General features: G+C 40.1%; 1 long non-coding RNA gene across 1 annotated transcript; it reads left to right on the top strand.

The window, feature by feature from the left end:
- Nucleotides 1–5,521: 5,521 nt before the first annotated feature.
- Nucleotides 5,522–18,632, top strand: LOC147915986 (uncharacterized). The gene is made up of 3 exons (XR_015553575.1): nt 5,522–5,647; nt 17,116–17,362; nt 17,727–18,632. It is a non-coding gene; the product is annotated as an uncharacterized LOC147915986 (long non-coding RNA).
- Nucleotides 18,633–24,960: the final 6,328 nt, after the last annotated feature.

Raw genomic sequence — 24,960 nt, 5'->3', positions numbered from 1 at the left:
TTGATTTTTTGAGGAATCTCCATAGTGTTTTCCAGAGTGGCTGCACCAGTTTGCACTCCCAGCAGCAGTGTATGAGAGTTCCCTTCTCTCCACATCCTCTCCAACACATGTTGTTTCCTGTCTTGTTAATTATAGCCATTCTGACGGGCGTCAGGTGATATCTCATTGTAGTTTTGATTTGCATTTCCCTGATAGTTAATGATTTTGAACATCTTTTCATGTGTCTGTTGGCCATCTGTATATCTTCTTTGGAGAAATGTCTGTTCAGGTCCTTTGCCCATTTTTTAATTGGGTTGGTAGTTTTTTTGTTGGTAAGATGCATGAGTTCTTTATATATTTTGGAGATTAAGCCCTTATCAGAAGTATGGTTTGCAAATATCTTCTCCCAATTGTTAGGTTGTCTTTTCGTTTTGTTGATGGTTTCCTTTGCTGTGCAGAAGCTTTTTAGTTTGATGTAGTCCCATTTGTTTATTTTTTCTATTGTTTCTCTTGCCCGGTCAGACATGGTGTTTGAGAAGATGTTGCTAAGACTGATGTCGAAGAGTGTACTGCCTATGTTTTCTTCTAGAAGTTTCACAGTTTCAGGTCTTACATTCAAGTCTTTAATCCATTTGGAGTTAATTTTTGTATATGGTGTAAGGTAAGGGTCTGCTTTCATTTTTTTGCATATGGCTATCCAGTTTTCCCAACACCATTTGTTGAAGAGACTTTCTTTTCCCCATTGTATGTTCTTGGCTCCTTTGTCAAAGATTAGCTGTCCATAGATGTGTGGGTTTATTTCTGGGCTTTCGATTCTATTCCATTGATCTGTGTGTCTGTTTTTGTGCCAGTACCATGCTGTTTTGGTTACTACAGCTTTGTAGTATATTTTGAAATCAGGGAGTGTGATACCTCCATCTTTGTTCTTTTTTCTCAGGATTCCTTTAGCTATTCGGGGTCTTTTGTTGTTCCATATAAATTTTAGGATTCTTTGTTGTATTTCTGTGAAAAGTGTTGTTGGAACTTTGATAGGGATTGCATTGAATCTATAGATGGCTTTAGGAAGTATGGACATCTTAACTATGTTAATTCTTCCAATCCAAGAGCACGGAATATCTTTCCATTTCTTTGTGTCTTCTTCAATTTCTTTCAGAAATGTTTTATAGTTTTCGGTGTACAGATCTTTCACCTCTTTGGTTAAGTTTATTCCTAGGTATTTTATTCTTTTTGTTGCAATTGTAAATGGGATGGTATTCTTAATTTCTCTTTCTGCTACTTCGTTGTTAGTGTACAGAAATGCAACTGATTTTTGTATGTTGATTTTGTATCCTGCCACTTTACCATATTCGTTTATTACTTCTAAAAGTTTTCTGGTGGATTCTTTGGGGTTTTCTATATATAAAATCATGTCATCTGCAAATAGTGACAGTTTCACTTCTTCCTTTCCGATTTGGATCCCTTTTATTTCTTTTTCTTGCCTGATTGCTCTGGCTAGGACTTCCAGTACTATGTTAAATAGGAGTGGTGACAGTGGGCATCCTTGTCTGGTTCCTGTTCTTAGAGGGATGGCTTTCAGTTTTTCACCATTGAGGATGATATTAGCTGTGGGTTTCTCATATATGGTCTTTATTATGTTGAGGTACTTTCCTTCTATACCCATTTTATTCAGAGTTTTTATCATAAATGGATGCCGTATCTTGTCAAATGCTTTCTCTGCATCTATTGAGATGATCATGTGATTTTTATTCTTCATTTTATTAATGTGGTGTATTACGTTGATTGATTTGCGAATGTTAAACCATCCCTGCATCCCTGGAATAAATCCCACTTGATCGTGGTGTATAATCTTTTTAACGTATTGTTGTATGCGATTTGCTAGTATTTTATTGAGGATTTTTGCATCGATGTTCATCAGTGATATTGGCCTGTAATTTTCTTTTTTTGTGTTGTCCTTGTCTGGTTTTGGTATCAGGGTAATGTCAGCTTTGTAGAATGAGTTAGGAGCTTCCCCCTCCTCAATTTTTGGAAGAGTTTGAGAAGGATAGGTATTAAGTCTTCTTTGAATGTTTGGTAGAATTCACCAGGGAAGCCGTCTGGTCCTGGACTTTTATTTTTGGGGAGGTTTGTGATTACTGTTTCGATCTCCTTACTGGTGATTGGTCTATTCAAATTCTCTACTTCTTCTTGATCCAGTTTTGGAAGGTTGTATGATTCTAAGAATTTATCCATTTCTTCCAGATTGTCGAATTGGTTGGCATATAGCTTTTCATAGTATTCTCTTATAATCTTTTGTATTTCTGAGGTGTCTATTGTAACCTCTCCTCTTTCATTTCTGATTTTACTTATTTGTGCCTTCTCTCTTTTTTTCTTGGTGAGTCTAGCTAAAGGTTTGTCAATTTTGTTGATCTTTTCAAAGAACCAGCTCTTGGTTTTATTAATTTTTTCTATTGTTTTTTTGGTCTCTATTTCATTTATTTCTGCTCTGATTTTTATTATTTCCCTTCTTCTACTGATTTTGGGCTTTGTTTGTTCTTCTTTTTCCAGTTCCTTCAGGTGCATTGTTAGATTGTTTATTTGAGATTTTTCTTGTTTGTTGAGATAGGCCTGTATTGCTATAAACTTCCCTCTTAGAACCGCTTTTGCTGTATCCCATAAATTCTGGCATGTCGTATTTTCATTTTCATTTGTCTCCAGGTATTTTTTGATTTCTTCTTTGATTTCTTCGTTAACCCAGTCGTTGTTCAGTAGCATTTTGTTTAATCTCCACGTATTTGTGGCTTTTCTGATTTTCTTCCTATAGTTGATTTCTAGTTTCATACCGTTGTGGTCAGAAAAGATGCTTGGTATTATTTCAATCTTCTTAAATTTATGGAAACTTGTTTTGTGGCCAAATATGTGATCAATCCTGGAGAATGTTCCATGTGCCTTTGAAAAGAACGTGTATTCTTCGGTTTTTGGATGGAATGCTCTGTATATATCTACTAGGTCCATCTGTTCTAGTGTGTCGTTTAAGGCCAATGTTTCCTTATTGATCTTCTGTTTGGATGATCTATCTGTTGGTGTAAGTGGAGTGTTAAAGTCCCCTACTATTATTGTGTTACTGTCTATTTCTGTTTTCATGTCTGTTAATAATTGCTTTATATATTTAGGTGCACCTACATTGGGTGCGTAGATATTTACAAGTGTTATATCCTCTTGTTGGATTGTTCCCTTGATCATTATGTAATGCCCTTCTTTGTCTCTTTTTACAGTTTTTGTTTTAAAGTCTATTTTGTCTGATATGAGTACTGCTACCCCAGCTTTCTTTTCATTGCCATTTGCGTGGAGTATCTTTTTCCATCCCTTCACTTTCAGTTTGTGAGTGTCTTTAGGTCTGAAGTGTGTCTCCTGTATGCAGCATATATATGGGTCTTGTTTTTTTATCCAGTCAGCCACCCTATGCCTTTTAATTGGAGCATTTAGTCCATTGACGTTTAAAGTAGCTATTGATAAGTATGTACTTACTGCCATTTTTTAAGTTTTTTTTTTTCTCAGTGTATTAGTAGTTCTTCTCTGTTCCTTTCTTCTTCTATACAGAATTGATGGTCACTTTAGTTTGACCTCTGTCTGAAAGCTGTACTCTTTAACTCCCCTCCTCCCTCATGTTTTTGTTATCATATCTAACCTCTTTGTTGTGCATTTGTATCCATTACGTTCTAATCATGGAAATAGATAATTTTTCCTATTTGTGGTCTTCTCTTTTCCCCTTAAATCAGTCCCTTTAACATTTCTTGTAGCACTGGTTTCTTGGTGACAAACTCCTTTAATTTTTGCTTATCTGGGAAAATTTTGATCTCTCCTTCCATTTTGAATGATAACCTTGCTGGGTAGAGTATTCTTGGCTGTAAGTTTTTTCCTTTTAGCACTTTAAATATATCGTGCCATTCTCTTCTAGCCTGTAAGGTTTCTGCAGAGAAGTCAGCTGATAGCCTTATGGGGTTTCCTTTGTATGTAACTTGACATTCTCTTGCGGCTTTTAGGATTCTCTCTTTATCTTTAATTCTGGACATTTTGATTATGATGTGCCTTGGTGTGGGCCTCTTTGGGTTTATCTTGTTTGGGGCTCTCTGTGCTTCCTGTACCTGGATGTCTGTTTCCTTCCTTAGGTTAGGGAAGTTTTCATCTATTATTTCTTGAAATAGATTCTCTGACCCCTTGTCTCGCGCTTCTCCTTCCGGGACACCTATAACACGGATGTTAGTGCGCTTGATGTAGTCCCAGAGGTCCCTTAGACTGTCCTCACTCTTTTTAATTCTTTTCTCTTTTACCTGTTCACCTTGGGTAATTTCTTCTAGTCTTTCGTCCAGCTCACAGATCCGTTCTTCTGTATCCTCTACTCTGCTTTTGAGTCCCTCTAATGAATTTTTCATTTCCAGTATTGTATTCTTCATTTCTGATTGGTTCTTTTTTATATCTTCCATTTCTTTGTTGACATTCTCACTGAGTTCATCTATTCTTCTCCCCAGATCAGTGAGCATCCTTAACACTCTTAGTTTGAACTCTCTGTCGGGTAGGTTGCTCATTTCTGTTTCACTTAGTTCCTTTTCTGGGGTTTTGTCCTGTTCCCTTACTTGGAATGTATTCTTTTGCCTCTTCATTTTGCCTCTTTCCCTGTGCTTGTGTCTATGTATTAGGTAGGTCAGCTACGTCTCCTGCTCTTGGATAGGTGACCTTATGTAAGTGACGGCTTAGGAGGCTTCCAGTGTGCTTCCCTCAGTTCTCAATGTTCCAGGGGTGACCCCTATGTGGGCTACGTGTATCCTTCTGCTGTGGCCTGTTTGCTCTCCCTGTAGGCGCCCAGGGAGGCTGAGTTATGCTCCTGGCCAGCTGTTGTAATGCTCAGCTGCTTGTAGTTGTTGTGGGCCCTTCAGTCTCTTCATCAGGTGTGGGGATCCCCAGCACAGTTGGCTGCAAGTTCTAATACCATATTTGTGTTGCAGTATTTCTTTTAAGTGAGTAGGCCCCCAGCGTGGCAGGTTGTTAGGCTCAGGGCCTTACAATTGCTGTAAGCCTCTAGCCTATTAGGTCTCTTGTCAGCTCTCTGAGGATTGCAGCTGGGTGGGGCTGGCCTCAGGCACAGGAGCACCCAATTGTTTCAGGTTTTGGAAGGTGGAGCAAACCTCCTATGTGGGTCTTTGAGAAGTACAAGTCTTCTGTGGCTGAGAAGCCCTGCCGCCCACAGGTCCACACACACAGTCAACACAGTCCTGCCCCGTGTGAGTGCCCCGACCTCCCCAAGCAGACCCAGTCTCTCCACGGCGGGAGCCCCACACACTCTGCCACCGCCCCACACTCTCCACCCGCTCCTTGTGCACACCCTGCCCTGCTCAAGTCGGCTCAGTTGCCAGGCTGCAGAGAATCCAGTCACCAATCTATGCAGGCCCACAAGTTGCCTGAGGGCTTGTTGTTGGGTGGGGCCAATCTCTAGGGTGGGCTGCCTGCCCTGGCTGAGCTGGATTAAATCGGTGCTCTAGCGGGTGGGGCAGACCCTGGGCTAGCAGGCCTCAGGGAGAACTCCAATGGTGTCTGTGTCAGCACGCCCACACCAGGCCACAACAATGGCCGCCGCCAATGTCCCAGTCCCTGGAGAGGTCTCACCCCTCACCGAGATGCACTCAGGGCCTATTAGGTGAGTCTCTTGTCACCAAAGCACTGTACCCCTCTCTTTCTGGTGATTTTAGGTTGCTTTCTGAAACGGGTGAGTTTGCGTGCGGGCCCTTTAAGAGCCAGTTTTAGTTTCTTTGTGAACCGGGTTTTCTGGGGGTACTCCCCAGTGTTTTAGTAGCAGGCACAGTCAGATATTATGCCGCTGGTCTCGATTGTGCTGGGTCCACAATATGCCCACAGCGGGGGCGCTCCCCGGCTCAGGGCCCCGTGCCTCCAGGGAGGCTGCGTACCTGTGAGCTGTTCCCAGTGGCCGTGAAGCTGGCGGCTTGTGAAGGCGGCGTTTTTCCTCTCCAGAAGGGAGTCTCTGCCTCTTCCACCTCAGTTAGGATTGTCCGTTGTTGCAGGAGTTCCTCTCATCCAGTTTTCAGTTCTGTCTCAGGGTTAATTTTTCCACTAGTAGTTGTAAATTGGCTGTGTCTACGGGAGGAGGTGAGTTCCGAGTCTGCTTATGCCGCCATCTTGACTCCTCCCTCGTGTATGTGTTTTATACCTCTTTCTAGAGTATGATGTCTTTGAGGGTATGTCATTCATTTTGACGTCTGTCATTGTCTGAGTTAGGACACAATGCTTGCATATTCATTCATTCCACATTGTAGTTGTTTGATATATACTTGCCAAGTACATGAAGAAATACAGCAATTATGGATTTCAAACCCATGTAGACATTAACCTCGATCTCCTGTTGTTGTGCTTTTCAGGGGCAAAAAAATACAAGTAAGCCTTGAAGGCTAGTTTCAAAAGTAAAGAATTTTTAGAGCAGTTTCATTGTTCAAAAGTATAATATAATTGGAATATGTTCTCATAGTGAAAATGAAACTTTGCTGCGTGTCTATACAGCTCTTGGTGAAAGCAGATGGAGATAAGTGAAAGATGAGGACTCTGGGAAATCAGAGGGCTTGGGGTCTGGAGAACTGCAGCTGCGTTTTGGGTGTGTTCCACCTGGCAAACACCTTTTCAAGTGTTTCAGGTTCAGTGAACTCTGTATTTTGCTAACTGCCTTTTCCATTTGCTTCTCAACCCCCTGTGTACTTAAGTGGCAATTGAATCCATCTGCTTCATATTCATTTACACTTAACTCATCTCAGTGTTATTTGGAGGGAAAGAAATCTGAGAACTCTTTCTTTTGGATTTAGTTAATGCAGATTGATTATCAATTCCAGAAAGGAAAAGTATAAACAGGTAAATACCGGGATCATTAAGTCTAATTCATAACATAGGAGCCCTCTCTTCTAGCCATAGGCAACATTGTGACATAAGCATCTCACTTTTAGTATCTCTGTGTCTCCTACTTCACTGTCACTTACCTTCTTTTGGGGTCCTCCTTCGTGTGCCCCTTATATGCTCTGCTGTCCTAAAGTAGTACTCCAACCTCATGATCCCCTAGCACAGTTCCTCATATTTTTGTAACTCTTGCTTTATGCACTGGTAGACCGTTCAACTGATAAGAGAATTCATGCTAAAATGTTCTTGAAAAATATTGGGATGAAACTAGCAATAACCAAACTTTATTGAAAGTTTACTACATGTCAGCAACTGAGTTAGTTTATTATAATCTCATAACCACCCTGAAAGGAGGTAGTATTGTTATCCTCATTTGAAAGATGGAACTTAGGCACAGAGAGGTTGAGTGACTTGCCCTTGCTCATACTGCTTGCACATTGCAGAGTAGAAATTGACACTCAGACCATCTAACTTCACGGCTGGCACTCTTAGCCCCCATGTTCACTGCGTCTTGTTGACTGACCACCTTCTCAAAGTGCTTGCATTTAAGTGGCACTTCCTAGGACACCTTAATCTTAAAGAATGACTCTGATGGGTGGGAAGGGGAACACACATTGGGAGCTATAAAACAACCCCTCAGGACTCTTGAACCACAAAACCTGGGTGAACGGGTGATAGAATTACTCTGCTTTCATTTGAGGCTAACTCATAAGAAGCAAAGATACAGAAATATTTTTCTTTGTTGGTATCCAGATATAAATCTACTTGTTTCAAGCATCTGTCCTGGTACCTTCAATGTAGACAGCAAACATTAATGAATTAAAAATGTGCCCTGCCGGCCCCGTGGCTTAGTGGTTAAGTGCGCGCACTCCGCTGCTGGCGGCCTGGGTTCGGATCCCAGGTGCGCACTGACGCACCGCTTCTCTGGCCATGCTGAGGCCACGTCCCACATACAGCAACTAGAAGGATGTGCAACTATGACATACAACTATCTACTGGGGCCTTGGGGGGAAAAATAAATAAATAAAATCTTTAAAAAAAAAAAAAAAAAATGTGCCCTGGATTTCCCAGGCAGCTTGAGGCTCTGAGGCCTGAATTTGCCTTCCCTCCACCCTCCCCAGGACATTACTAACCCCGTCATCTCGCTCCCCTCCCCAGCGTGATTATCTTAGTGTTATGGTTCTCAAAGTGTGGTCTCCAGACCAGCAGCAACTGGGAGCTTGTTAAAAATAAAAATTCCTGGGCTCTACCCCAGACCTACTGAATCAGAAACTCTGGAGTTGGAGCTTAACAATCTATGCTTTAATCAGTCGTCTAGTGATTCTGATCTATGCTCAAGTTTGCAAACTGCTGTCTCTATGGAAGGAGTCAATAAAGTGGCATATGGATCCTTATTAACCACACACTGTGCTAAGAATAGTGGATCAACCAGAATATGGCTAGGTCTGGCTCCACGGGCAATAAACATCCTTTGAAATGCAAAACATCAGATATAAGAGTCCAGGAGGAGACATTAGAAATCTAAGTGAGGAGGCAGAAAAAGCTTCAACAGCAATAAAATACAAAGGACTGAAATCTCTGCAGAGTCTTTATGGAACAGAGCAAGGCTGACATCTGACTCCAGCTACCCAAGGTCCGGGTTGGAGGCCCAAGAGAAGGTGGTGTATGCCAGGAAAAGGCACCTGGGCTGACGTAACAATGTACTGCAAACTGGGTGGCTTCAACAACCAAATTTATTGTCCTGCAGTTCTGGAGGCCAGAGATCTGAAATCAAGGTGTCATCAGGGCCATGCTCCCTCTGAAGGCACTAGGGAATGAACTGTTCCATGCTCTCTTTTAGCTTCTGGTAGCCTCAGGTGTTCCTTGGCTTCTAGATACATCACTCCAATCCCTTGTTTTCACAAGGCATTCTCCCTATGTGTCTTCATGTTGTCTTCCCTCTGTGCATGTCTGTCTCTGTCCATATTTCCCCCTTTTTATAAGGACATTAGTCATATTGGATTAGAGTCCACTCTAATGACCTCGTTTTCCTCTGTGACAACTCTATTTCCAAGTAAGGTCACATTCTGAGGTAGTGGGTTTAGAACTTAAACATACAGTCTTTGGGGAACACAATTCAACCCATTAAAGCACCTGTAGGAGGAGGAATCAAGACAAGAGAAGGGGCAGGGGGAGTAGAGTGTTGTCCTTTGGCAGATGTAGCTCAGAGAACGAGGGCCGGTAGCTCCCAAAAGAGTGCGCCTTTGGAGCTTTAGTTGACCCTTTTTGTGCAGTTTTTCTGCCATGCTTTAGATGCTGCCCATTCCACATCAGCCCCACTCCAGGCACCACACTCCCTCTTCCCACAATTGGCAGTACAGTGGAGTAGAGAGAACACTGCATTAGCGACAAAGGGTGAGAAGTGGATACTTGACTCTCGGAGTATCAGTTTCTCATCTGTAGAAAGAGAATAATAATACCTATCCTACCTCCTGAGATATTATAGAGATTATCTGTTGAATTGTGAGTTTTGCTCGTGGTAAACTCTATAAATTCTGTAAAGAACTCAATCACATGAAAGTACCAAGACTTGTAACAGCTTAATGAGCTCTTCCCCATCCTCCTCACATCACAGGGGATTTTTAAGGGATACTGATGTTTTATAGGAAAACATAAGATATGCGATTGGTTTGGGTGGGTAAAACAGGGCGGCTTCTTTAGAGTGCAGATTTTTCCACGTCTCTCTGGAACTCCTGAAAAGCCGTGGAAGGTTAACCAAGTTGTAGAGTGGGTTGCCAGAAGAGCGACATCTGCTGCCTCACTGATGTGTCCTTACTCCTGAGGCCTCTACCTTTCTGATTGCCTTTGGCGTGGAGATTGAACTCTACACCCTAGCAAAAGAATGTCAACAATTTCTCAAGAGCAAACCGTGAATCGTCAACCATGACAGACTCACTCTGAGAAAATAACAATCCTATTCTCTGTTCTTTTTCCTCTAAGAATTTCTGTGAATTTCACTTGGTCTCTTGTGGAGTGACAATCAGCTCTCACAATGAACTGCCTCTTCTTTTACAGGCCAGACCTCCTCAAGGCCTTTCTTTTTAAAGGATTTAGCTATTGCATTTTCTCTAGAGTTTTAGATCCTATGCCAGTAGCCATTTTCCCACTTGGGAGTGGCATAATTTTGCTGTTTCCAAAATTCCAAGCTCCGTTGACCAAAGCGGTCATTTCTCAGTGCCAGCCAGCCAGTCTGAGGCCACACCCAGAGCTCAGTGAGGCCAATACTTGCCCCCTCTCCTTTCAGCAGCCATTTCTTCTCTATTGCTGCTCCCTGCACCATTTCCGTCCCATCTTTTTCTCAGCTTGTTTTCAACCTGTAAGGTGGAGCTGATACTGACTACTGACCTTTGGGCTCATGCATGGCAGGCGTGAGGGTGTAGCTGTTTTTTAATAGGAGGCACAGCAGGCGAATAGCATCTGACTTTGGAATCCTGAGTTTGAATCTTAACTCTGCTACTTGATAGCTGTGTGACTTAAGTTACTCAACTTCTCTGAGCTGAAATTCCTAATCTTTAAAATGATAAAGAGTATCTACTTCATGAATTTATTGTGATGATTAAGAGAGATAATGTAAAAGTAAAATGTACATGTGAAATCCCTCACGTGGTGTTGTATACTGATTTGGTGCTGTCTATTTAAAGCCAGCCTTGGCCACAGCTAGTGCAATCAGCATAGTTGCATCTCAGTTGAAGTCTGGTCCTTATCTTATTGGATTTTTTTTTTTTCTGAGGAAGATCAGCCCTGAGCTAACGTCCATGCCAATCCTCTTCTTTTTGCTGAGAAAGACTGGCCCTGAGCTAACATCTATTGCCAATCCTCCTCCTTTTTTTCCCTTTTTCTCTCCAAAGCCCCAGTAGATAGTTGTATGTCATAGTTGCACATCCTTCTAGTTGCTGTATGTGGGACGTGGCCTCAGCATGGCCGGACAAGCGGTGCGTCAGTGTGCGCCCAGGACCCGAACCCTGGCTGCCAGTAGCGGAGTGCACGCACTTAACTGCTAAGCCACGGGGCTGGCCCTCTTATTGGACTTTTGTGATCTCCAGCCCATAGCTAAGACCCCAGATGCTGAAAAGGCTCTTGTCTCCAGCCCTGCAACAGCCAAAAAAAAGGCTCAGACTGCCATTTTGCTTGAGAGGTGTCACTAACCTCTGCAACCCCATCCAGTCTCTTTCTTTGTGAAGGTCATCTTCAAATGACCTATGAATCTAGAGGCTGCCCCTGGCCACGTGATCTTTGGCCAGTTCTAGCTGTTGACTCCTTGTCTGCAACCCTACTCGGGGAAGGCCCAGATCTCCAGGATGAAGATAAAGGCAGGGAGAGGAATTTGAGTGAAAAGAGGTCACCACAGAGCAAGCATCTACATTCCCTCAGTGCTGATTTCTAGCCATGAGGCAGTCTTAGGCTGCGTGAAGTTAGCCAAGATATAGAAATATGACTTATTATTACCATGACTTCTGCCACAAACAGCAGAAACAACAAGTCTCTAGCACTGAGGGTCTGTCTCTCTTCTGGAGAGCAAGTTAACCCCTTTATATAATCTTGGTTTGCAAACTTCTCCAAGAACTGCTTCCCCAGAACTGCCTCCGAGATGGAGCAAACCGGAATATGTGCCGCTCTGCCCCATCATTACTGTTTTTTTAATTTGCATGCAGCTTTTCTCATTAAAATCCGGTTAGCATAAGGTGAATGTATGATTGCGAGGGTAGTGTGTACACAGTGCAGCCTTGACTGGGCCTTAAGCCACCTTGGTTTGGTTTGCTCAGCGTTCTTGATTATCCTCACTATTGTGGTTAAACTGGTTTATAATTCTGCCTTTTTCTCTCTTTATTTTTTTCTTCCCTTCTTAAGATCTGCTATGCAGTTTCTTCCGAATTTACTGATTAACTCAATTTCCCCTAGCTCAATTTGATATCTTTCTCATTCCTTTGTATCATAGATTACCCTTCAGGTCAGTCTTTCCCATTGATATTGGCATGTAACACAGTTTCTCCGTTAATCACCAGCAAATGAGAAGAGCAATAAATTTCACTTCAGGCAACAGGGACAGCCTGGGCTTGGCTCCTGGTGTCACAGTCTTAGTGGGCATCATGAGGGGACAGGGAGATAGTAGGGAATTAAGATCACCTGTGTCATCCAAGGAACTGGAAGGCAGAGGGACTATATTATCTTCTATGGGAAAACCTCCCCATTATCTCTTAAGGGCTAAAAAGCAGAACCTTTTCCCAGTTATGGAACTATATTTACTAGCACACAGGGCAGGGTTGATATGGCATCCTGAGAATTCCCAAGGCAAAGCTTTTGTGTTTGTAAGTGTGCACGTATGTGGTGGGGGTGTGAGAGTCGAGGGATGATGGCAAGAATTTGAAACCAATCTTTTGCTTTAATTCACTCATAAAGAATGGCTTTCACTGGGTTACACCTCTCCCTGGCATCATGATGTGCCTACCCACCTCACAGAGCTAATATGGTCAAGCCTATATTTGGACTGTGAATAATCAACAATCTCCAAAGGACGCCATTGCTGCCATCTTTCTTCTTTTCCCTCTTTGTCCTCCGTTTGAATGTCCTTCCTGTTCACCTCAGACAAGTAGCATTATTTTTATGTCTACTAGGAGAAGAAATTGAGAAGAGCCTTAGTAGTGGTCCCCAGAATTGTATGTTACAGGTCAGAAGAGTCTACCAGCACTTAAACGCTCAAATGTGGCTTCCAATTCCCTGTTACTCTTTCACCCCCCATCTCCACTCACCTCCCCTTCACAATAGATCTCAAACAAAGGAATGTCAACAACTATTCAAGATCAAACCGTGAATCATCAGCTGTGACAGATCCATTCTGAGAAGATGACAATCCTGTTCTCTTTCTTTTCCCTCTAGGGATTTCTCTGAATTAAAGGTTCTGGTCTGATCTGGGAAGAGACACAAATGAGGGCTTTAATTCTAGCTCTTTCACTTACCATGTTACATGATAATGTGCAAAAGGAGAGTAACTTCTCTGAGACAGTTTATTTGCAAAAAAGATGATAAGATTTATAGACCAGGTGGTTATCGCAATGAAATCAGATAGTGAACATAAATGCCAAGTAGAGTGCTTGGGCACTTGGCACTCAAAATATCGGTTCTCTTCCCACCTTTCCTAAGTGGGAGCTACTTAGTGTTCAGGAGCACCTCACACCCAGGTGCTGGTGATGACCTGGAGACCAGAAGCACAAAATACAGAGAACCCTCACCCTTCCCACCTCCTCTCACAGTCCCCTGCTCCTGATTTCCTTGATAAAGAGAGTTCCAGTACTAAGAAATCATGTTCAAAAGCCATTAGTCTAAGGATAACTTTGAAGCAGGTGGAACATTAAAGGTTAATTCAAAGGAAACCACTCGTTTTAGGAAATGTGCCATGTAACAAAGTAAAACCATGTCACACAGATAGGGAAGAGACTGTGGCAGAGGGATGGAGGGCCTCGTCTGCCTGTAGACTCTGGTTATGTGTCAGAACTGCTCTTCTCAGGTTGTATATTGTACATTACGGCATCCACCAATTCCAGGAAGGGCTGTTAGAAATCATGTCCCTAAAGGAATTTACTGGAAGAAGGAGCAAATGCCACATGCCAGATAAATAGGTTTACTCATCTCCCCACAGGGAAATTTTTATACTGGAGAGTCTTTTCTTGGGAGAATCCCTTCTCGGGTTTCCAGAATTCCCAGAAGTATTGAAAGCCCATAACCTACTTTTACCTTTGCTCTGGGATTGCTCCATGGCTGAAAGGAAGAGGAATCAAATTTAGAAATGTCTGAAAGGGAATCCAGATACAGGCTATTATTAGATGAGAGGCGAGCTGAGGTTGTATCAGCTGGTGAGGTACTATCAATTATAATTGGATTTAGGAGAGGATCTTAAATAAGAGCATGGAGCTAAGTCCATGAAAGCAGTAGGAATGAGCTTTCAAAACTTCCACTCTTCAGAAGCCAAGGCTGCAACCATGGCTTATATATAACAGGGCTCATTTCATATAATAAGAGAAATAAAAATGTATTTTTAGGAAAGGACAGGAAACTAGGAAGAAAATAAAGTTAATTGTATTTTGGGGACTATCTTAAAATTTCAAATGGTGCTGTAAGAAGGGAAAAAATTCAAAGAATGTGGAAGAATGGAGTTGGGAAGAACTCTCTGGCTTAGGAGCCCACCGAGTTCACTGCTACCCAAATTTCTCCACCTGGCATTTAAAATCTTTCATCCACTGGTCTCACTTTACCTATCCAACAGTGCTGGTTTAGGAATGTAATCGTTTAGAGCTGGAAGGAAGAGAGATTGGGGACGAAGATATTTCTAGGAATGGGTGTTATACAGAGTTTGGCTCAGCTGTAGTAATGATTGCCACTCATTAGTGATCCAGTTCTAAACTCTTCCCTTGACAGATGCAAAAACTGATAACCAGAGATTTTAAGAGATGGCTCACTCTTACCCAGCTGGTTAATATTAGAGTTGACAGTAGAAGTAAAATCTCCTATGAAAATATATTTGCAATATATATAAAAATCTTTTATTAAACAGTATATTTGCACATGTAATTGTGTGTGTGTATGTGTATGTTCATTCCTGGTTAATGACTATGGTTGATTTCTATTTTCTTCTTTTGATTGTCTGTATTTTCCTCGCTGTATTTATAAGACTGTTGGTTGATTTGAATAAAAAGGGATATTTAGTGGCTTATATGACCGGGAAGTCTAGGGACACTATTCCACCAACAGCCAGAACAAGGGGCTCAAAGAAGGGTACTCGCATTCATTAGATTTCATGACCCCGTTTCTCTCTGAGTGTTGATCTCATTCCCACCCACTGAAGATGAGCTTCCTCCATGTGGCCAGGAAACATGGCCAATGGCAACACTAGTCTTTGTTATTTCCACTCTGTAGCCCCAGAAGAAAGAGAGTTTCTCCAGAGGATTCTCTTGGATCAGTGTGACTCAGGTAGATTCATAACTGCGTTCAGGAGAGGGGGACACTCTCACAGGTGCAGCCGAGGTCATGTACCTCTCCTGCTGCTGAGGGCACAACTCCATGGTAGACACGCCTGACAAGACTTCATGGAGTGGAGGAATAATTAGTCCACAAAAGAAAGGAAACCAAACAACATGTTCACCATGACATGTATTACTTTTTCAGTTAAAAAAAAAAAAAATGAATATAGTTATTTTAGGAAAAAAAAAAAGTCTTCTGACTTTTCTGGTCTCTTCCCATCATTCTATAGATGGGATTTTACTCTTTACTGACTTCACTACTTTTTACACCCACCACACTTGCCCCTGTCACTGTGATGTTGCTGGGATTTCCCTCTTGGATTGAAATGAGCATGGGACCCAAGAAGAGACCTGGGTTCTAGCCCACCTTCTGCCACTAACCACTTTGTGTGAGTCTTGACTGTAATACCATTCCCTTGGGCCTCAGTTCTTTTAAGTACGTGAATGCATGAGTCAAGGAAAGACTCAAATGACTAATATACAAGCACAAGTATGAGGAGACTCCGAATAAGGTGTCTCCCATTTTCCCAATGGAAAGTATCACAGGCATGCAAAACAAGCTTATTCAATTATAATAAGTAAACTTTTCAGGATGGAAATGAGTGTCAAAATATATTTACTTTGAGTTATACAGGCATATTAAAAGAGCATATTTTATAAAGCAATAATTAGTTATACAGTATTTTCTACTCTCATGTTTCATGAGTAATTTTATTTAAACACATAAAATATTCAGCGTTTGCATCATCATCAATAGAGCCACTTTTGAATCATCTAACAGTTTTCCAGAGTACTCCATCTTCATTTCCATCTAAGATTTTTGAGGCATAGTTCCTTGTGAATCTGTGTATGATGTTTTCACTGGCATTCCTTATCCCTTGTCACAAACACTCATTCAAAATACATTAGTATACTTGATTTCCATTTCTTTTGTGAGTGTTTGTGAACAGCATAATTTATCAATATGCTGATTTTTCAAATGATCTTTAAAGGGCTTGTTTACAATGGCATCTGGCACTCAAATTATGAGCTCATACCCCAGGAATAATTACTACATCTTTATTAGATTTCTTGTTTCCTTATTGTCCACAACCTAATTCACCATGTGACCTCAATAAACATCCAAGCTAACATTGATTGTGGGCATTTCAGGCTAATATGTTTAATCCAAAAGATACTTTTTTCTTCCAAATAAAGTTATATAGATGGTGCCCTTTTTTTGTGTGTGTGTGAGACTTTTTAAGGATCTGGATAATGTCACTCCCTCTTTACTGAGGGGAAATTTTAGGAAAAACTCTCGCCTTAACATTTGGGATGGAAAGGGAGGCAAGAGGAACAGTTGACTAAAGCCAACTGTGCGCAATGTAGAGGAGAGGCAGGGACGATGCCAGAGGAGGACTCAGTCACGGTGGAGCATTAACCTCGAGTGACCTGCCTGCTGCCCTGGTACAAAGGCAGATATATGGGCTGTGTTGAGCCAGCAGAAGCCTCAGAGAGACCACTGGCACCTGGAAGGATAGTTCTTGGCATGAGTTAAAGTAAAAGGAAGAGAGGTTTTAGAAGGATCTCTCTGCCTGAAGTGAGAGCAGACAGTGAAATAAGTCACCTGTTGCACCTCAATTTACTGCAATCGTAACATGTTACAAGTCCTTTCTCTAGGGCACTTGTTATTCATGAAATGCCACATTTTAAATTTGAAATGGTCTGAAAACTGTTGATAACTCTCCCTGGGGAAAATTGAGAGTTAGATGAATAGGGAATACAAGGAATATGATGAATAATCTATCTCATTTTCTGAAAGGCTGTATGCAATTGCTCCCTGGATGTGGGGGTGAGACATGATCATCCTCAATGCCTGCTGTGTCTGAAAGTTCAGACTGTTAAACTCATACTGTATCTAACATAAGATGAGAAAACAGTGAGCTGCATTTGTCTTGGTTAATTTACAGAAACAGGGAAAGCACTTCTGTGACACTTCTGTCAGACAGCACATTAGTTGTATAAGTAAGCTAGTGTTTTTGAAAACTATTTCAGGGACCTAAATGAATAAAATAAACAATAATAATATTTGTTGATGAAGCATTTTCATGAACATGATTTCGTGTGATCACGCAAACCTCTGAAGTAGGCAAGCATTTTCATAATTCCTATTTTGCAGATGAGCACAAAACAGAGGTGTGGAGTGGTTAAGTGCTTAAATCTACCTCATTGAGGAGAGCCCAAAGAATCTTCGACTTGCCTAGTGATGATCTCTCTTATGCCGAGAATTCGGAAACCATCATATAACCTGGCGTCCAACACAAGGCTACAGCAACATTTTCCCCACCTCCTTTGCTCAGCAAAGGCCAGGCCATCTAGCTGCTAGGAAGAATCCCTACTCTTCTTGAGGGGAAAATGCACGGATGGTAAGACTCATACAGATATTTTGTTTTAGACTTTCTTCACTTTGCTGCTGTTGGTTTAGTAAGACATGGAGGTGGCACATTTCAAATAGTACAAAAGTTTACAGTGAAAAATATCGTTTTGTCTTATGTGCTCTTGACCCTTAATCTTCCAGTTCTAGTCCCAAGAGGTAACTCTCAAACCATTCTGTTGCAAATGCTTCCAGAGAAATTCTCTGTATATTTGAGCACTTTACCGTTTGAGCGCTGTCAATATTTTTTAACACAAATGGTAGCATATTGAATTCTGCACCTTCTAATATATCTTGGAGGCTGTTCCAGATCATTACACAAAAATCAACCTTATTGTTTCTTTTTTTTTTTGCAGGAAAGGATTCACCCTGAGCTAATAACTGTTGCTAATCTTCCTCTTTTTCTCGCCACCCCAAAGCCCCAGTGCATGGTCGGATATCCTAGTTGTAAGTGGTTCTAGTTCTTCTCTGTGAGCTGCTGCTACAGCATGGCAACTGACAGACGGGTGGTGTGATTCCATGACCAGGAGATGAACCCAGGCCGCCAAAGTGGTGAGAGCATCCAACTTTAACCACTAGGCCATCAGGGCTGGCTCTAGACCTCATTCTTTATAGGGGCTACGTAGTACCCCATTGAGTGTGCATGACATAATTTATGTATGGACATTTAGGTTTCATAAACAATGCTGAGCCAAATATGTTTTATAAGTCTGTGTATGTATGTGAATATATCCTGCAGAAAAAATATCTAAAGTGTAAATGCTGTATCAAAAACTCTGTGCATTTAAAATTTGGAAGACATTACCAAATCATCATTCAAAGACAGTAAACTAAGTTGCACTCCTACTACTTATGAATGAGAGTACCCGTTTCCCTCACCAATGCTCCATATTACCAAACTTTTGATTGTGGCCAAATTACTGGGTGAAAATTTACGGTTTTGATTTGTATTTTATATATTGAGTCAGTATATCTGAAGATCTGTTTCACAACAATGAGAATATATTTTAAACTACTGAACTGTACACTTAAAAATGGTTACGATGGTAAAAAAAAGAATCAGTATAAATTCATATATTTTCATATACCCTATTTGTATTGTTTGTTCCTGTCCTCTGTCCATTTTTCTGTTAGCTTGATGCTCTTTTCCTTATTGGTTTTTAAGAGCTCTTTTTATACTAAGGAAAATAGTCCTTTGCAATCTGCTGCAAATATTTTTCCCAGTCTGTAATTTTTTGAGGTTTATAGTATTCTTTTTTCCACATAGCTTTAAAAATTTTGCATGTGTAATTCAAGATACCAATCTATTAAAGACATCTGATCTTTCTGTCTTAGAAAATAATTTTTTCTTTTGTGATTATGTACAGTTTTTTTTTTTTTGGCATTTTAATTTTACTTTCATTTAAATCCTCAGTCCATCTAAAATATTTTTGTTGTAAGGAGTGAGGCAAGGATCTAACATTTTTCTGAGATGAATGTACAGTTGTTCCACTGTGTTCTATTAAATACTCCTGTTTTTCCTCCTCTGAGTTGGAATGCCACCAAATTTCCAAATGTAATTGTCTGTTGCTGGGCTCTCAATTCTGTTCAATTTATCAATCTCTATGTGTTTACAAGTCCCAAAATGTTTTTATTACTGTGATTTTATAGTATACCTTATTTACTTAGAAATTTAACATTTATTTTTATGTTTTACTACTAAGTTGTTAAATGTTTTACTCCTGATTAAGAAAAACCAAAATGGAGGCCATAATTTGAATATACTCCTCAGCCAACCACCCACAGCCATGTAACCCAAACTTGAAACTATGTCCTGATTTTCCTGAAATGCTGACTCTGACCTTATACAAAAAAGCTTTCTTCACATCAGCGTGACCTTGCAGCTTCCTAGCCAATCAGCTACAAGCAAGTAACCTTATGCAGTACTACTGCCCTAAAAGGAATTTAAGTTTCTAGTACCCAATTGCAATGGAAACAATGTACTTCCTCATTTATGCTTTATAACTGAGCTGTCACTGCTGAGAGCAGAGCTTCCTACACTTTTGATTTTGAAGTCTCCCTGTTCACCAATAGTTTGTTTCTCAATAAGTAAAATATTCATGTCAAGTAAAGCTCTCTGAATTTTTTTTGACACTATCATCTGGGAAGAGCTAGCTCCTCATCACTATTATTAACTTTTTAAATATCCTGAACTACTCTATTCTATATTTTTCGTGTTAATTTAACTATTAAATACTGACTCTCCCTTTACCCTAAAAAACCGTTGGTGGGTTTTTTAGGGTAAAGGGATTTACCCTAAAATAATATTGGGATAATATTATAGTTATAGATAAGTTAAGAAGAATTGACATTGTGATTGAGTTTTCCTCTACAAGAATAGGGCATTTGCATTTATGTAAATCTTCTTTTAGATTCCCTTATAACTCTTTAATTTTTAGAAACTTTTTATTAGAATATAGCACACATAGAGAAAAGTAAAATGAGCATAAATGCATCACTAAATTAACATACCCAAGTAACTATCACCGGGTCAGTAAACAGAACATTACCAGCATCCTAAATGTTTCCATGATATCTCCTCCCAATTACCAATCCTCATCTTTCTCCAAAATAATCACTATCTTAACTTCTAGCATTAAAATTATTTTGCTTGTTCTTGTACTTTATACAAATGAAATCATACAGAATATACTCTCTTATGTCTTGCTTTTTATATTCAACCTTATGTTTATGAGATTCATCAAATGATTGTGAAACGCTGTAGTTTGTTCGTTTTCATTTCTGTGTTGTACCCATTGCATAAGTATACCCCCATTTATTGAACCATTCTATTATCACACATTTGAGTTTTTCCAGTTTGGGTTATGAATATACACACATATAAGTTTTGGTTAATATTGCATACATTTCTGTGGAGTGCTGAGGAGTGAAATTGCTAGGCCATAGGATATGCATATTTATTTATAAATTTAATAGGTGATGCTGAATGATTTTCCAAAACGATTGAACTAATTTACACTCCTACCAACAGTGTGTGAATTCCAATTACTCATGTTCTTGTCAACACTTGATATTGTCTGTCTTTTTAATTTTAGCCATTTGATAGGTATGTAGCCATTTAGGTATTTTGGTGGGTATGTCTGCGTTTTAATATGCATTTTCTTTTTGGTTCCTAAAGTGGTTAAGTGCCTTTTTGTGTTTTGTTTGTTTGTTTTTGGCCACTTGGATAGCCTATTTTGTAAGTGCTTATTGTACTCTCTTGTCCGTTTTTCTATTAAAATCTCTCTCTTTTATATTTACACATAGAAGTTATTGGAGTTTTTAAAGATATTATATATATTTCTTAAGATTATTCCTATGTTTTTAAACTGGCATTCCAAATGAGATAAATTCTACTGTTATATTTTCCAATGTTTTTTACCAGAGTAACTTTGGATTTTTCTAGGGGGGAACAAGACTCCTTAAATCTTTTTTTCTTTGATAATTCCATTAATGTTCAAATCTACTTTCATTTTGCTATTTCCAGTTCACAAAAAGAAACTCTTATAGGTAGTGACAGACAATTATCTTGCTCAAGGCTTAACCTCTTCAGACTGTTCTCATCTGGGCTGTTGCTTTGACATGGATACTGGTCAGTAGAGATATTTTTAAGAGTTATCTGAATGCTGGCTTACCCACTGATTCTGCCATAATGAAATGTCCAACCCTCAGCCCAAAAGGCTTCCGATTACAGAACTAAGGTCACTTCAGAACTCTCTTGGAATTACACACCCCAGGTTCTGTGATGAATTCATCCCTTAGCAGAGAAAACACAGGTTTCCTGGATCCATAATTTGGTGCTGAGTGAAGGGTTTTGCCTATTTGTGAATTCTTTTCTCACCTTTTAACTCAGTTTCCACAACAGTGTTCTGACCATCAAAACTCCCATAGTGCATCATAGTATACAGTTGGGTCCCCGTCTTGTTCACTTAAACTTAAGTTTCTGCCCAGGCTTTTTTATCAGATTCCCTATTTCTCTGAAAGTGGGGATTTACTTTGACCCCCGTTAGTCTTTCCAGGCTAGGGTAATGATTCTGAACCTGTGTGCCCACTGTCGGTTGCCAAAAGCTGGGTGTCCTGGACATCCTAGTTTGCTGCTGTTGTATTTTCTTAATGTCATGCTCTACCCACTTATCTTAGCTCAGCGGTACTCAATGGTTCTCAATACTGTGCATTAGAATATCTTGGGGAATAAGGTTGCCAGATATAACAAGGACTCCTGGTTAAATTTGAATTTCAGAGAAGCAATAAATAGCTTTTAGTATAAGTATGTCCTGTGTAATATTTGGGACATAGTTACACTAAAAATTTATTTGTTCTTTCTTTGAAATTCAAATTTAACTGGGCATCCTATATTTTTATTTGTAGAACCTGGCAACTGTACTTGGAAGAGTTTTGAAAAATACTTGTACTTCAGCTCCACCACCTACCCTCGCATGTAAAGATGTTGATTTAGTTGGTCTGTACTTGGGTCCTAAGCCAAGTATTTATATTAAATGCTTCCCTGGTGCTATTACTGTGTGGCCAGGGTTAAAACCACTGCTCTAATAGGTGGGGACTGAAATCTTCCCCATAACCTCATTTACCACAGTGGTTTCATCTAATCTTTAGACTCTGACTGTTCCGGGGCTTTCTATTCATCCATCCACCCACCCATCCACCCACCCATCCATCCATCCATCCACCCATCCATCCACCCATTCATTCATTAAATACATTAGTACCAACCCTAGGTCAAACATATGGCTGTTGAGTCTTTGGGTTAATTTCCTGAACATCTGTATGAATAACCATAGCAATTTAGCAAAATTAACCCCCAGAAGAAGTCAAGAAAGATTTCTATACTCTGACATATAAGGAAAAAAAGTCCGTCATGTCTTCTAGGGATTCTGAAACCTTCTAACTCATCTTTAATTCCATTTAATCAATTACATAAAGACAATAGTTTATTCAATGTTTCTAATTCTAAGTAGATCAAAAGGAAATGCCCTATCCTGGTCATAGTAGATTTAGTCCTAAATTCTTATAGGCAGTCTTTGATGCAAGTAATTACCCTTAAAGCCCTTCACCAATTACACACATTATTCCTAAGAGATTCTTGTATGCAGCGTGTAAGCGATCATTTGTCATCTTGGCAGTTGGAGGAAATTAATCCCAAGTTTGAACAATGACTTGCTCTCTCATGCCTACCATGGATACAGTGCTACAATGTCATTACAATGGAATGAAGAGGACAACGTACAAGTTTCCTTGGATGATTAGTGACCCTGCATCTCTTTCAGGGGCTCTTCAAAGATTTCTGTAAAATTTCCCCCAAAACATACACCATGAATTTTATGGTCACAATAAACATGTTCTTTTACCTTCTGACATGTTGCTATAAAAATATTGAAGGAACTATAAAAGAAGAACTTTCATAAGAACTTTGTCAAGTAGGCTATGATGCAATATCAGCTTCAACATACTTTTCTACAATTAGATAGTTGGTTTCCCTGTGAAAAAGATTTATATGTGTTTTAGAAAATTTTATGCATTTCAGCTTAGAAAACTGGATGCATTTCAGACTTCTGGAATGTAATAGTTTATCAAGCATAAGTGCTTGTGGTTATAAACCTAATTTCCCATTTTTCATTTTTTCCCCTTGTGGGAAAGTTAAGCCTGATTTATGATATTTTGCTGTGTGGAACTTTTAAAAATAATAGACCCGTAATGTAAGGATTACTTTTATTCTTCCCATTATCAGAGGCCTGGTTCTGCCTCTGATAACTACCAAAGAGTAAGAGGTTATTGCTATTGGTGGAGTTATACAACACAAAACTATTACTATAACACAAAAAAATCCATGAGGAGGAGAAAAGAAGAGAAAATTTCAGGAGCAGGTTTCTTTATGGCTGCTACCATTTCCATCCAGTTCAACATCTGGATTTTTCCAGAATTGAAGCCGTGTCCTGATGCCTGTGTGGGAGTGAGTGCAGCACAGTGGGTGGGTGTGCAGCCTCTGGAGTTGGACTGGTCCTCATGCTGGCGCTGCATTGATTAGTCATGTAACCCTCACGTATTAGGGACCTCTTTAATTTTCTTTTTTTTTCTTTTTAAATCTGGAGATAATAATACCAGACTTGTGGGGGTATTTTTTTTGTGAGGGTTGAATGAGATAATGTATGCTAAGTGCGTAGCAGTGGCTGGTACTTAATAAGGTGAACTATTGATATTGTTATTGTTTATAATATGGTAATAAAGCAGTAGTTCTGGAGTACTTTAGCAGGCATCACTAATTGTATCAATACTTTAACCCACCAATTTTCCTTCCTTATCCCACCCCTCTTTTCTTATTCTACATTAAAATGAGTCCTTTCAGTCTCTTCCTTTTGTGTCTTCCCAATTGTGCCTCAGTGGCTTCTGTTCTTCTCTGTTTCTATTGTTTTTAAACATAGAATAAGAATCAAGCCATACTTTGCGGTGGACAGTGCTTTCTAGTGAAGCTCTCTCTTCGCTATGGCAGCAATGAGAGCACGTGACATTTACATGGCACTCTCTCTGTGCCGGGCACTCTCTAAGGACTTTGTGTGTATTAACTTATTTCATCTTTACAACTCCAGGAGATAAGTGCTATTATTCTCCCCATTTACTGATGAGGAAACTGAGGCACAAAGTAAATAATGTGCCTGTGATCACACACTTTAGCAGAGCTAAGTGGTCTGGCTCCAGAATTTCTTCTCTTAACCATTACTCTATAGTGCCCTTCTGGAGGACTGAGAGTTAGGCCATTACAGTACAGTGCCACTTAAACGCATAGGATTCACCCCACGCAGTGAGAACAGAGATGTAGCAATTTTTCAAAGGTCACAGCAGGTCAAGGACTGGTGCTTCCGTGACTACAAAACATGTTGCTCCATGTCAGGCTTCCTCTGACTCAAATAAAATGAAATGCTCTGGTTGACTGGTCTTCAAGGGTCTGACATTTGCCTGTGGTTTTTTCTATTTCATCCTTCATCAATTCTAAAGGCTCTGATATTGTCTTTGTTCTTCTTGTAGCCAGTGTGTGTGTGTGTGTGTGTGTGTGTGTGTGTGTACACGCGTGTGTGTGCGTTCTAATCGTTTTTTGACAACTGGATGTTTTTGGACATCTGGACTTTGCTTTGAATCATCTTCAGAAAGACACAGGCAACCTGGTAATTTGTTTCTATTGAATTGAAAAGCCTTTGGGGAAGGATGTTTGAGAGAAGTCTCTACATTCTGATTTGTCAACAGAAGGAGATTAGTTAGGAATTGTGAGTTAATCTTTCCCTCAGAATTTACAGCACTCTGGCTTAGTAGGAACCCTCACTAACGTGTGAGGGATGAGGCGTCATGGTGGCTTCAGTCACGAAATTACAGATTTTCTGTAATCAATAACAGCAGGAACCATAATTTTTGCCTCATTGCTTAAAGCACTATTCCCAAACATAAGTGCCCTCAGATTAATCAAGGACAAGGTTTTTTCATTTGCATCTTTAGGTTCTGGTTTCTTTAGGACTGGGATCTACATACGCTTGGAATGTGTTGGCTAGA

Source organism: Ceratotherium simum, chromosome 11 (genome assembly GCF_057802395.1).
Source record: "Ceratotherium simum simum isolate JZ-2026a chromosome 11, ASM5780239v1, whole genome shotgun sequence".
Lineage (NCBI taxonomy): Eukaryota > Metazoa > Chordata > Mammalia > Perissodactyla > Rhinocerotidae > Ceratotherium > Ceratotherium simum.
This window is presented reverse-complemented; position numbering and strand designations above follow the sequence as displayed.